The sequence below is a fragment of the Schistocerca americana genome, chromosome X, assembly GCF_021461395.2.
Source record: "Schistocerca americana isolate TAMUIC-IGC-003095 chromosome X, iqSchAmer2.1, whole genome shotgun sequence".
Lineage (NCBI taxonomy): Eukaryota > Metazoa > Arthropoda > Insecta > Orthoptera > Acrididae > Schistocerca > Schistocerca americana.
In genome coordinates, this window is record NC_060130.1 from 619,364,884 (window position 1) to 619,378,448 (window position 13,565).

At 42.1% G+C, this 13,565-nt stretch overlaps 1 long non-coding RNA gene across 3 annotated transcripts in view; it reads right to left on the reverse strand.

Annotated features, from left to right (window-relative positions):
* Nucleotides 1–13,565, reverse strand: part of LOC124556744 — a 215,686-nt gene that overhangs the window by 13,935 nt on the left and 188,186 nt on the right. For all 3 annotated transcript variants that reach the window (XR_006968676.1, XR_006968675.1, XR_006968674.1), the window contains exons 4-6: nt 6,611–6,697; nt 6,324–6,535; nt 5,928–6,171 (exon numbers count right to left, since the gene is read on the reverse strand). This is a non-coding gene — a long non-coding RNA (uncharacterized LOC124556744). The remainder of the gene's footprint in view (nt 1–5,927; nt 6,172–6,323; nt 6,536–6,610; nt 6,698–13,565) is intronic.

Below are 13,565 nucleotides of genomic sequence, written 5' to 3' on the forward strand. Positions count from 1 at the left end.
TAACAGCATTATTTTTGAACACTTGAGGTAACAAAGAAATCCATGTGGGATATCACACAATCATGGTATAACTTACACGGGAAATAGATAATCAACAGCATTCGGACACTGCCATTTTTTCCAAGCTTTTCATAAACATCAAAGTGCACCTTACACACATTTTTAGATTTTACACGAAGCACATATAGAATAGTTACTCCATAATCTTCAAATGGAACCAGTGTGCACCATTCTGCAGTAATAATTTGCTGTAGCACAGATTACACATTCTGCTAAGGTGATTCTGTCATAAATACTGGGGTCCTTCCTTCACCATTGTCATCACCCTACAGCAGCAGCAGAGATTTGAATCCACTAAGAGATATATCTGCACTCACCATCAGTAATACATTCACCACATTCACAAAAGTTAATGGTGAGAGCGAATATCCTACAGTGCGACATTCAAGCATCAAGAAACACGACGACATTGCTACTGTGACTTTAAACTGACTGCTGTGCTCATTGCACACTTACATTTATATGCTTCAATTGCTGCAACACTGCTGGTGAAAAATCTACATAAGCAGGTAATGGTAGTTCAACTGCTGTCATGTGACCAAGTGAACTTCAACAAGTCATGTCCTACATTTCAGCTACTCACTGTGCAGCAAGTATGCAGTCATGTAAGTATTAGTGCTGATACAATTAATGTAGTCAGAAAAATTAACCCCAAATATAGTGGCCCCAAAGTAATACTTTCCAGAGATGAATGGAACTGCCTGTTTGTTAACTCAATGCAGATGGAATCAATCTTCTGTGGAAGCATACAGTCGCAGTAAGTAGTGTTGGGCAAACATATAGTTACAGCAGGAGGCATCTGAACAGTAAAACTCTCTAATGAGAGTGAATGTATGTACTTGCAGGAAACTACCTTCAAGAACTTAACGTATGGTAGTTATGCGATCCAGTAGGCACTGGCCACAGATTCAGCTGGCAACCAACCATTAACAGATTTTACTGTAGCCAGCACAGCAAACACCACCCCCCACCCCGGAGGAAACAGTTGCTCATTTTCATGATACCAGCAGCTTGTCATGGATGGAACAATGTATGATGCAGCTGTGCCACATACTGGCATGAAGTTCCATTTGTTTGCATACCCAGCAACATGTACGAGTTTATAAAAATAAAAAAGCATGAAGTAAGTCACATTTGTATTATTTACACTGATCAGCCAGGACCTTATGACCACTTACCTAACAGCCAGTACGTACACCTCTGGCTCTGATAACAGCAGTGAAGCGTCATAGCACGGAAGCAATGTGGCCTTGTTGGGTTGCTGGCATCACATCTGCACACACGTCACCTAATTCACGTAAATTCTGAGTAGGGTGATGGCGATGAGCTCTGACGCCACATTCAATCACATCCCAAATGTGTACGATCGTGTTCAAATCCAGCGAGCTGGGGGGGGGGGGGGGGGGGGGGAGAGGAAACTCACCACTGTGTTCCTCGATCAACTCCATCATACTTCTGGCCTTGTGACATGGTGTATTATCTTGCTGAAAAATGCCACTGCTGTCAGGAAACAGGATTGTCATGAAGGGGTGTACCTGGTCTTCAACCCATGTACGATACTCTCTGGCAGTCATCGTGCCTTGCATGAGCTCCACTGGACCCATGGATGCCCACATGAATGTTCCCCAGCATGTAATGGAGCTACCACCAGCTTGTCTCTGTCCCACAGCTGTTCCCCTGGAAGATGACGAATTCACATCCTCCCATCAGCATGATGAAGAAGGTATCGGGATTCATCAGACCATGCAGTACTCTACCACTGCACCAGCACCCAGTGTGAACAGTTGTGTGCCCATTTCTGTCACAGTTGCTAATGTCGTGGTGTTAACATTGGCACATGCATGGGCCGTCAGCTCTAAGGGACCATCACTAGGAATTTTTGGTGCACTGTGTGTTCAGACTCACTTGGACTATGCTTAGCATTAAAGTTTGATATTAGCTCTGCCACAATTCACCACCTGTCCTGTTTTATCAGTCGGCCATAATGGAAAAGCAAATGTATTTTATTTGAGCTAGACATATTCCTTGATTCCAAAGCTGTTGATCCATGATAGCACTAACCACAGAATCACTTTCAAACAGCACATTATAAATATAAAACGCATTCACCGGGTACATGCCAGTACCAACAATACGTTCAAGGAATTTATAAACATCTGCACAGATCACTGGGGTTATACACAGTACGGGTTTATGTTTGTTGAGAAAAGTAGGAAACTGACAGACATTATAGATGAAACTTCCAGGGGAGTTTTGCTATCAAAAAACAGTTTCAGAATATGATACAATATGTAATGGATGTGTTTGTTCGTATGTCGAGCATTCAGACCGATAGGAGGGTTATGCATAGACAGGAATAAAACGTTGGTATAAACAAGCCGAGTACATGGCTTTTCCTCCTTTCGTGTCCACGAAGTTCGCCATGACCGTCTCAATGCAGGATTTCACTCTGCTTGTAAAGCTGTATTACGAGAATGATGACTGTGCACATGTCACTCTGCAGAAGTTCCAGACACGGAAGGGTTTGAAAAAAGGCACTTGTTCGATGACTGCCATAGGTCTGGAGAAAATGATTCAGAAATTTGAAAAGACAGGTTCTTTTGGTGTGCAAGCTGGTAGAGGGAGGAAACGAACTGATTCGACATCAGTGGAAACAGTGGCCACAGCAATGCAGGAGGAGATGAGTGGTGGTGTGTAAACGTGTAGTGCATGAAGAATTGCCTGAACAATGGAAATACCCGTGAACATGGTGCGTAAAATCGCACAAAACATCCTTCTTTGCTATCCATTCAAAATTACCCATGTGCATGAGTTGCTTCCTGTTGACCCGCCAGCAAGAGAGTCCTCTACTTTAGAATTTCTTGCTCACATGGAAGTGGACAATGATTGGTTGTGGAACATTTTGTGGATAGACGAAGCACAGTTCCATCTCACAGGATATGTGAACAAGCAGAATTGTCAAATTTGGGCAATGGATAATCCACACGCAAATCAACCAGTACCACTGTGTGGTGCGGGTTTACGGCATCATTTATCATAGGGACATATTTTTTCGAAGAGACAGATGCTTCCGGTCCTGTTACCTGTAGAGTCACTGGTAAGTGCTATGAGTGTCTTCTGTGCAACCCCTCCAAGAGCGTGGATGTGTGGATGGGATCATTTTTACGCAAGATGGCGCACCCCCGCATGTTGCAAAACCAGTTAAGCAGCTGCTGAAGCGCTATTTTGGAAATGCTAGAATTATCAGCCGCCATTTCCCTACAGTCTGGCCATCCCGATCACCTGACAATCAGTGTGACTTCTGCCTGTGAGGCTATCTGAAAGATGTTGTGTTCAGTGTTCCAACTGCAAACTTAGCTGCACTGAAGGCACACACTGTGCAACACATTATGAATGTGACCCCGGAAACACTTCGATCAGTTGTGGAACATGGTGTTTCTCAATTTCAACTTGTTGCAGTAAACAATGGACAGAATATTGAAAATGTTTTGCACCAGTCACAGGGAAATTAATAATCTGATTTGATTTTGATTACTGCTTTTTATGCGGTTTTTGGCCTCAGGACAATTAAAAACTAATGTGATTGATGCTTTTTATGTGGGTTGTTGGCCTCAGGACAACTGAAAACTGATTTTTCCCATCCGATGTGATATGACTTTGCCATGGTGGATGGGCTAACGTAACTAACAATATCACACCTGTACACCCACGGACACCGAGTAGTACAGTTTGTTTCACGTCAAACATACACCTTAGGCATTGTTGTATGATTAATTTGTCATTTGCAGTTGACCACTATTAAATTATCATGCTAACAGTGCCATCTACTGCTACATTTTGTAAATATTCATTTTTCTTGTGACGTACATTTTCTCCCTTCTCTGATAGTATTCCGCTGCAATTTGACGTCAATCAGACCAGTGGTGTTATTCTACAGCAGTTTGAGAGTTTAACTTTAATTATAATCACTGCGTATATTGCTTCAACAAGGCAAGCATTTTTCTCATAATTTCTTTTGCAAGCCAGAAGTGACCCAGAAAGAGATACCAGTTTTTATTTTGGACATTAATAATGGCCTTTTTATCAGCTACATCCCTTGGAAGGCAGATATGTAAGGACCCTCATGTATTTAATCACACACATTTACACTGCCCTCCATAAGTTTGGAAAAACTATCCTAAGTATCAGAACGGAGCAAGATGAGAGTGATCTATGTGAGTTATTGGTTAGAATACTGAATAGTATGCTCAAAGAACGATTAATAATAATACAGTATTGTATTGTAGAAGCAGTTCCATTAAACACGCCAGGTTGCACCAGTAGATGGCACGATCGTGTAGAGGTACCTTGTTTACAGTTCTGTTCAGTTGTGGCTAAAAAATGGCTCTGAGCACTATGGGACTTAACATCTGAGGTCCTCAGTCCCCTAGAGCTTAGAACTACTTAAACCTAACTAACCTAAGGACATCACACACATCCATGGCCGAGGCAGGATTCGAACGTGCGGCCGTAGCAGTCGTTCAGTTGTAGTTCTGTTTTTATGACGGTATGTCACACTGCGAAAGAAGGTAGTACATGCAGCAAAAGCGACTGAAAAAAATGGCACCAAGTGCTAGATTTCTTATGAATCAGGGGTAAAGATGATTACTTTACACCAAGAAGACAATAGTGCTTGATAAATATAACAGAAATTGAAGATTTTCATCATCAGCTGTCAAGACCTTACACCAGCATCAAGATACAGACTCCTATTATTACCATCCTCACTCAGGAGCACACAGGAAAATACTGAACAATGGCAAAAGAATTTGGTAGTGACTAGTAAATGTCACAGGTTCAAAACTGTCTGTTAATTGACTGCTGAACTAAATACAACTAGGAATGCACCAGCGAATGAGTAAACAGTGAGACAGTGCCTGGCAGAAAATCTCAAGGGTTATGTAGCACCAAGGAAACCACTGTTGCACCCTGTTAACTAGAAGGAAAGACTTCAATGGGCTATGACGCACGAACATTGGACAGCATGGGATTGTGAAAGTGTTATTAACTCATGAATCCATGTATGATGTACTTGGAAGTAAACTATGTCAATTCACATGCCATTTAGCCTATGAACGCTTGAATCCTTAGTGTGTAATTCCAATTGTGAAACTTGGAGGGGGTTCCGTGATGGTATGGGGGGTCTTCCAGAGAGGATAAAGTCAGAGAATTTGTGAAATTAGGTGGAAAAATGGCCCAAATGGATTATCACGCCATTCTACAGCGACAAACCAAGACGACAACCCGAAACATACATCCTACTTGTGTTGGAATATGGGACGAGTTAGACACAAGGATACGAAAACAGCTACTCATGAGTGGGACACACTTTTGGGGCCCTGCAGTAAGAATTGGGGGGAAATTCCAACTGAAATTCTGGCAAAATTGACCCATCGCATGCCGAAAGTATGCAAGCCAGTGATTAAAGCAAAGGGTTGTTATTTTGACGAATCTAAAATTTAATATTTCCTTTTGTCTATGTATTGTTCGAGCTTAATAGACATGTAGAAAATAATAAAATGCAATTTTATAATGTTTTTCCTTTCAATTGTCCATAATCACTTGGCGTTTCCCCACTTAAGGAGGGCAGTGTACATGTAAGTCCAAATACAGAACTCTACAGAGAGCTCGCTCTGTATCAGCTCAGCTTCAGTGTACCATCACTAACCATTTAGAAACTGAGGTATCCCACATTATCGAACAGGCGGACACCCATTCACGATAAAAATCTGGTCTTGATACCCGAGCATGTTACTGATGTGAGTAATCAAGATCCTGTCTCCAAATGCACCTTGAACAAATGTAAATGGTAATTCTGTGAGACATACCTGTACATCCTCATCTTCAGTGTCGGAACAGGCGGCTGGGCTGCTGCTGGCAGAGCCACTATTACTACATTGACCCCACATCAATGGCCCGGGTTCCGCAGATGGTGTTGCTGCTCATGACGATCCCGCCACTAGTGCAGGTGCAGCCACTACCAACAGTCGGGCTAACCAACTCAAAGGCCAAGGCTGCCAGTGAGGGGGCCACACTGTGTAGAGGTCATAAGACCGCCATTTCCCAATTACTCTGCTCAGAAGAGAAGAACAAAATTGATTTGTATCTAATGATTCAGAAATAAATAATAGCAACAACAACAGCAACAACAACAACAACAACAACAACAACAAAGGTAATAGTAAACAGTATGCCATTACTGAAGATAATTTTTGGGTACTTACATATAAAATGTTTGTTGTGCTCATTGCCAAAATATACATCCAGCAGCCCATAATCAACATGCATTAGAAGAGTATTCAGCATGAGTGACGGAGGTGTGTGGCACTGGCTGGGGGAAGTGTCTGACACAATTCACTCCCAAATTACAATACAAGCGCCGATGCACCAGCGATTGATAGTGGTGTCTTAAAACTGATATTCTCATCATGCACACCTACAAACAAAAGCATCTCATAAGTAAAAACAAAAAATATTATTACTGTAGAATAAAGGAAGAATTATTACTCACGTATCTGCTTCTGAGCAGTCATTCGCCAGGGATCATCTTCAGCAGCCACTGGGTTGAGACTTCAGAGTGGTTTGATGTCTATCACATCTAGAAATAAAGATATAGAACACATGAGAGAATTTCTCGCACATATGTGATACTATCATTCTGTTCAATTGTTCAACAATACTTGGTTCCAAATGTGAAAATACAAAGTAGTGTCATATTCCATACCAATCGACTACAGCCTTGATATACTTGTTTTAGAATTCATCACCACAATTGGTTCACAGATTATGTAAGCATATGTTCATTTCTGTCTGCACCAGATGCTCAAACATATGTGCAACATAACCAATCTTTGCTTTAACAGGCAGACCCAATGTGAATTTGGAATATGTATCTATAACCATTAATATAAGAGGTATTCAGAATACAAGTGGTGCAAGTACAGAAAAATGTTACTGAGATATTGATGGATAAAGATACATGGATATAAAAAAACAGCATTAACTTTACAAACATAAATTTACTTTATTTTGAAACATACAACTGTACGTCACTTGTTAGATACAAAATGGAGTACACAGAAGAAGCATTGGAGACTAACAATATTTGGAATGGAAAATATGGACTTGCTTACTAGTCTCCCGAAAATTATAGGAAAAAAAACAGTACACAATATAACAGCCCAATGTTTAATATTTTCATATCCCTTCTTGTTTTGGTTACATTTACCTACGTATCAACACACAGAACAATTCAATTCATTATTGCCATAAGACTCAGCATCAGTTTCATCAAACCTTTTGTGACTTGTGTTTGCAACGCAATGAATATGTCTGAAGAATTGGTGCTGAATGGGAGGAATAAAAGGCAGTAAATACAACATATCCTTCTTTGTGTCCGTAACTGCATGTTTCTGCTGGTAGAGAATGTCTTGTTCTGGTAGCTGACATACGGGTCTTCCTTTATCTTTCTTTGACAAATTAAGTTCATGGAACTGAATGTCAGCATCAAGGCTGTTTTTGTATTTTAGTGAATATGTACATCCCTTTTCGTTCCTCAACCACTGTATGTCTAGCCAATTCACTTTGTGACCATCAACTGCTTTGTTCAGGTTTACAATTACTGTTCCCTATTTCTTCATGGACAAAAAGTCAGTATGCATCATGCGAACTGTTTTAAACGAATTTTTCCTTCTTGGATTCTTTCATAATTGTTATCTAGTCATTTAGCAAATAAATATTAATTGCTTTTCTACCCTTTGCTCTTACTAATCCAAAGTTGGCATTATTTGGTAGGTATGAATTTCTGCTTCTGAGCAGTCATTCGTCAGAGATCACCTTCAGCACCCACTGGGCATTCCTGGACTAACACGCTGTACATTTTGGAAATAGGCAAATCTGCGTTCAAGTAATTTCTTCAAGAATTTTTGTTTCTTGTGTAATGACTTTTATAGGCTGGAAATGATTTTTTTATGTTCCATACATCCATGTCATCAGTTTTATTGCCTGGGGTCTTCTAGCCACGAGAGTCAACTACAACAGAAACGTCCAGCTTTGATATGCAATGGTAAAGTAGCCCATTGGATATCTGAAATGTGTTCAGAAATAATGCTTTACAAACCTGGACGCTTTGGTTTTCCACCCCTAGCAAATACTTAAATGACGTTGATTTCTAATTTCCAGAACCATTTCGTGGCAGTCTCCTTTGCACACTGAATGACTGCACTGTTGCCCGAAGATAAATAGTTTGTTGTGAATAGTCACCCAGGTTCCACAAAGAATCAAACACTGTCCTAGATTGATCTCTGTTACTCCTGTGGAGTATTTCAATCGATGCGCAGAGATTCTGTAGGTAAAACATTTTCTGTAACCAATTTTCCTTTTCTGGTTAGTAGGCCCACTCTTGTCCGGTATTTCGGAGAGTTTCCCTTTAGTTGGTCTTCCAGGTCTCCACATTTCATGTACTTTTTCTTCCTCTCTCTCCTTTAATGGTAACCGACTATTCTCTACGATTCCCTCTCTCAGCCGTATAACAAAAACTATAATAAAAATAGCTATTACAAACACCAAAGAAAATTCGAGAGAAATTATATTCCATTAGCGGCTTCAAAAACAGGTATGTTGTTGTCAGACCAAGTATACAAATAGTATAAGTGATAAAAATGTGACCTCTGTTTCTCAGTACGTTCTAAATAACATTTCTTTACCTTCATTTTCTTCTGAAAAGTCGCCTTTGTCCACAGTAACGATTCTTTGATGTAACGCAACTGGAAAACTTTGAAGGTGTGGACCTGCTTCACTTGGCGTTCGAAACAATAAACCGCTGTTTCAGTTGCCAAGTAAAGTGCTGCCATCTGGCACCACAAAGCTCAACTAGGGACTTCATTTACTAACAAGGGAACCTTCCCATCGCACCCCCTCAGATTTAGTTATAAGTTGGCACAGTGGATAGGCCTTGAAAAACTGAACACAGATCAATCGAGAAAACAGGAAGAAGTTGTGTGGAACTATGAAAAAATAAGCAAAATATACAAACTGAGCAGTCCAAGCGCAAGATGGGCAACACAAGGATACCGTGAGCTGTGGAGCGCCGTGGTCCCGTGGTTAGCGTGAGCTGCAGCGGAACGAGAGGTCCTTGGTTCAAGTCGTTAACCTTCTTTATTTTCATGTTTACTTTCTTTATTTTCGCAAAGTTATGATCTGTCCGTTCGTTCATTGACGTCTCTGTTCACTGTAATAAGTTTAGTGTCTCTGTTTTGCGACCGCACCCCAATACCGTTCGATTAGTAGACGAAAGGACGTGCCTCTCCAATGGGAACCGAAAACATATGATCGCAAGGTCATAGGTCAACCGATTCCTCCACAGGAAAACACGTCTGATATACAGGGTTATTACAAATGATTGAAGCGATTTCACAGCTCTACAATAACTTTATTATTTGAGATATTTTCACAATGCTTTGCACACACATACAAAAACTCAAAGTTTTTTTAGGCATTCACAAACGTTCGATATGTGCCCCTTTAGTAATTCGGCAGACATCAAGCCGATAATCAAGTTCCTCCCACACTCTGCGCAGCATGTCCCCATCAATGAGTTCGAAAGCATCGCTGATGCGAGCTCGCAGTTCTGGCACGTTTCTTGGTAGAGGAGGTTTAAACACTGAATCTTTCACATAACCCCACAGAAAGAAATCGCATGGGGTTAAGTCGGGAGAGCGTGGAGGTCATGACATGAATTGCTGATCATGATCTCCACCACGGCCGATCCATCGGTTTTCCAATCTCCTGTTTAAGAAACACCGAACATCATGACGGAAGTGCGGTGGAGCACCATCCTGTTGAAAGATGAAGTCGGTCTCCAGTTGTGGCATGAGCCAATTTTCCAGCATGTCCAGATACACGTGTCCTGTAACGTTTTTTTTTTTTTTTTTTTTTTTTTTTTTTTTTTTTTTTCCGCAGAAGAAAAAGGGGCCGTAAACTTTAAACCGTGAGATTGCACAAAACACGTTAACTTTTGGTGAATTGCGAATTTGCTGCACGAATGCGTGAGGATTCTCTACCGCCCAGATTCGTACATTGTGGCTGTTCACTTCACCATTAAGAAAAAATATTGCTTCATCACTGAAAACAAGTTTCGCACTGAATGCATCCTCTTCCATGAGCTGTTGCAACCGCGCCAAAAATTCAGAGAAATCCAGAAGCTTTAAACTGCGCATACCATCGCCGAATGGAGTTAGCAGTTGGTGGATCTTTGTTGAACTTCATCCTGAAGTGTCGTTGCACTGTTATGACTGACTGATGTGAGTGCATTTCAGGCACGACATACACTTTCTCGGCTCCTGTCGCCATTTTGTCTCACTGCGCTCTCGAGCGCTCTGGCGGCAGAAACCTGAAGTGCGGCTTCAGCCGAACAAAACTTTATGAGTTTTTCTACGTATCTGTAGTGTGTCGTGACCATATGTCAATGAATGGAGCTACAGTGAATTTATGAAATCGCTTCAATCATTTGTAATAGCCCTGTATTTTATACGACACTGGTGACGGCATGTGCGTCACATGACAGGAATATGTTGGCGACCCACCTAACTTGTACACTTGGCGAATGGGTAAAAAGATTCTTCTACCTTGCCCGATTTAGGTTTTCTTGTGGATGTGATAATCACTCCCCAAAACATAAGAGTTTGTCACATAAACTGCAACAAATGAATGTAGTAACAGTTTCACAGTAGCATGTTTTCCCTATGCTCTGTCAAAACATGTTTTTAACGTTTTCAATTTTTTCCGTGTGTAGACCGTCGAATCCTGCATATGTCCAAGCAAATCTGAACATGTCCTGGAATTTTGGAGAATGAAGTTGATTATCTGTGAGTGCCTGTACTTTGATAATTGTCTGAAAATAAAAAATTAAACTTTTCACTCGAGGGAAGACTTGAACCAAGGACCTCTCATTCTGCAGCTGCTCACGCTAACCACGGGACCACGGCGCTCTTCAGTTCACACTCTCCTTGATGTTGCCTATCTTGCGCATGGACTACTCAGTTTGTATATTTTGCTAATTTTTTCCATAGTTCCACACAACTTCTTCCTGTTTTCTCGATTGATCTGTGTTCAGTTTTTCAAGGCCTATCCACTGTGCCAACTTATAAATAAATCTGAGGGGGGTGAGATGGGAAGGTTCCCTTGTAAATAGTCTCCGGGAAAGAAAATGTAATCCATAGTGTACAACGCCTCTGTTCTCAAAACACGAATTTTTTGGATTTACACCACTTGTACTCTGATCGCCTCATATATCTGAAACCTCTATTCACCCATGAATACTGTATTATACTGACAAGATCTGCCAGCTATGAATTATCCAAACTTCTTGTTTTAATGCTTCTATGTGGGAATATTTGGTGTTCTATATTGTTACTCGATGTGTCTTTTCCATTGGTCCTGAAATTATTGATATAATTTCATTCGATTGTTTTGTTTAATGGCACAAAAACAACTAAGGTCATCCGCGGCCATGTCAGACCCGTAGAACACGACTACAACAAAGGAGTTAAAAGCGACTACAAGTTAAGCCCAATCGATGGAAGGAAAGACGAGTAAAAGCAAGGCCTTTCTCATGGAGAAAGGTCCATAAAATATGCCATAGAGACAAAGGAGGTCCTGAACTAAAGATTAAATGTCCTTCGCCATATTGCTACGACGGAGAAAAAGTAAAACCTAGGCGACAGCCCGTGCGTCGGTCGCTAAAACGGCCGGTAATTCAGACGACAAACATAAATTAGAACGTACGTTGTTAAAAAAGGCATTACGCCATGAAATGGCCAACCGAAAAGGTTGATGACAATGAGCAAAAAGTGGAGGGGGATCACCACTTAACAAATGACGATGGTTGAAACGACAGTGCCCAATACGCAACCTAGCTCTCGCGGCGAGTTAGCCGAGAGGTCCGCGAAGCTGCTAGGGGAGGTTTAATTCCCCGGGGCTTGTTCCCATGAAAGGAAGACCAGTGGTGATGCCAAAGTGACACCACCTGTTGACAGACGGCAAGATAGAGATTATTGGAGAGAATGGAGGAACTAGCAGGACAAGGTACGACGACTGCAGCCTTGGCAGCAGGTTAAGCGGCCTCGTTTCCCATTAGACTGACGTGATCATGGGACTCTCATAAACATCACATGGCTTCATCAAGAGTGAACAAGTGAAAGCATTCCTGGACGCCGTGATCGAAGGAATGAATGGTATACTGCATAAAGTGACTCTGAAGGGCACAGAGTGTCGGAGCAAACGACACAATTGAATAGCCTGTATCGCCAAATGTACTGGGCGGCCTGACACAGGGCGAAGAGCTGCGCAGTAAATACTAAGCAGTGTTCTAGAAGCCGATACCGAAAATCGTCGGGTGCCAACGACGAAGGCACACCTGAAACCACCAGTGCAAGAGCCACCAGCGTACACAAAGGTACTATCGCGAAGTTCCGTATGAAGGTCGAGAAAACTACAGCGATAGAGCGAGTGGGGTAGTGTCCTTCGGAAATAAATGAAGTCCAAGGTGAACAAGGGCCGCCATACGAAGCCAACGTTGTTAAGGGTTCACACCCATTGAAAAAGTGGCACGTAGCATGAGGTTAAACTGCCAGAGCAATAGCTGAAAGCTAACTCCAGAGGTAACTGAGAAGAAGGCTGCGTCCCATTCTGTGATCAAAGGAGTCATCTAAGAAGGAGGCATAGGATAGGTGGCCAGGGATGGCAGACAAACTTCTTGTGTATACGTTGAGGAGAAAATCATGGAGTTATGACAGCAGTAGTTCAGCAGCTTCTGCATACACTCAACTGCGCTAGTGTGAAAGGCGCCAGTGGCCAAACAGATGCCACGATGGTGGATTGAACTGAGACGGCATAAGATGGACGGATGTGCAGGTGAATAAAGGAGACACCCACAGTCTACTTTCGAAAGGACAAAGGACCGTTATAAATGGAGTGTGGTGGCCCGATCTGCTCCCCAGAAAGTACTGCTGAGGACACGGAGGGCACTGACGGACTGGGCACAGCAAGAGGCCACATAAACCTCGGTAGGACCAGGAAAGTACCCTGTCGAGCGTGAGTCCCAGGAATTTTGTAGTTTCAGCGAATGGAAGAGCAACAGCCCAAGACGTAAAGATGGTGGAAGAAACCCACTGCGCCGCCAGAAACTCATACAAATGGTTTTGTCAGTGGAAAAGCGAAAGCCATTCTCGGTGCTCAACGAGTAAAGACGATCGAAACAACGCTGAAGACGTCGCTCGTGGAAACAAGTCCATGGAGAATGGCAGTAGATGGCAAAATCGTCAACGAAAAGGGAGCCGGAGATGCCAGACGGGAAACAGGCCATAATAGGGCTAATGACAATAGCAAAGAGGACGACACTCCGGACGGAACCCTGAGGCACACCGATTTCCTGCATAAATGTGTCCACAAGGCAGAATTCACACTTA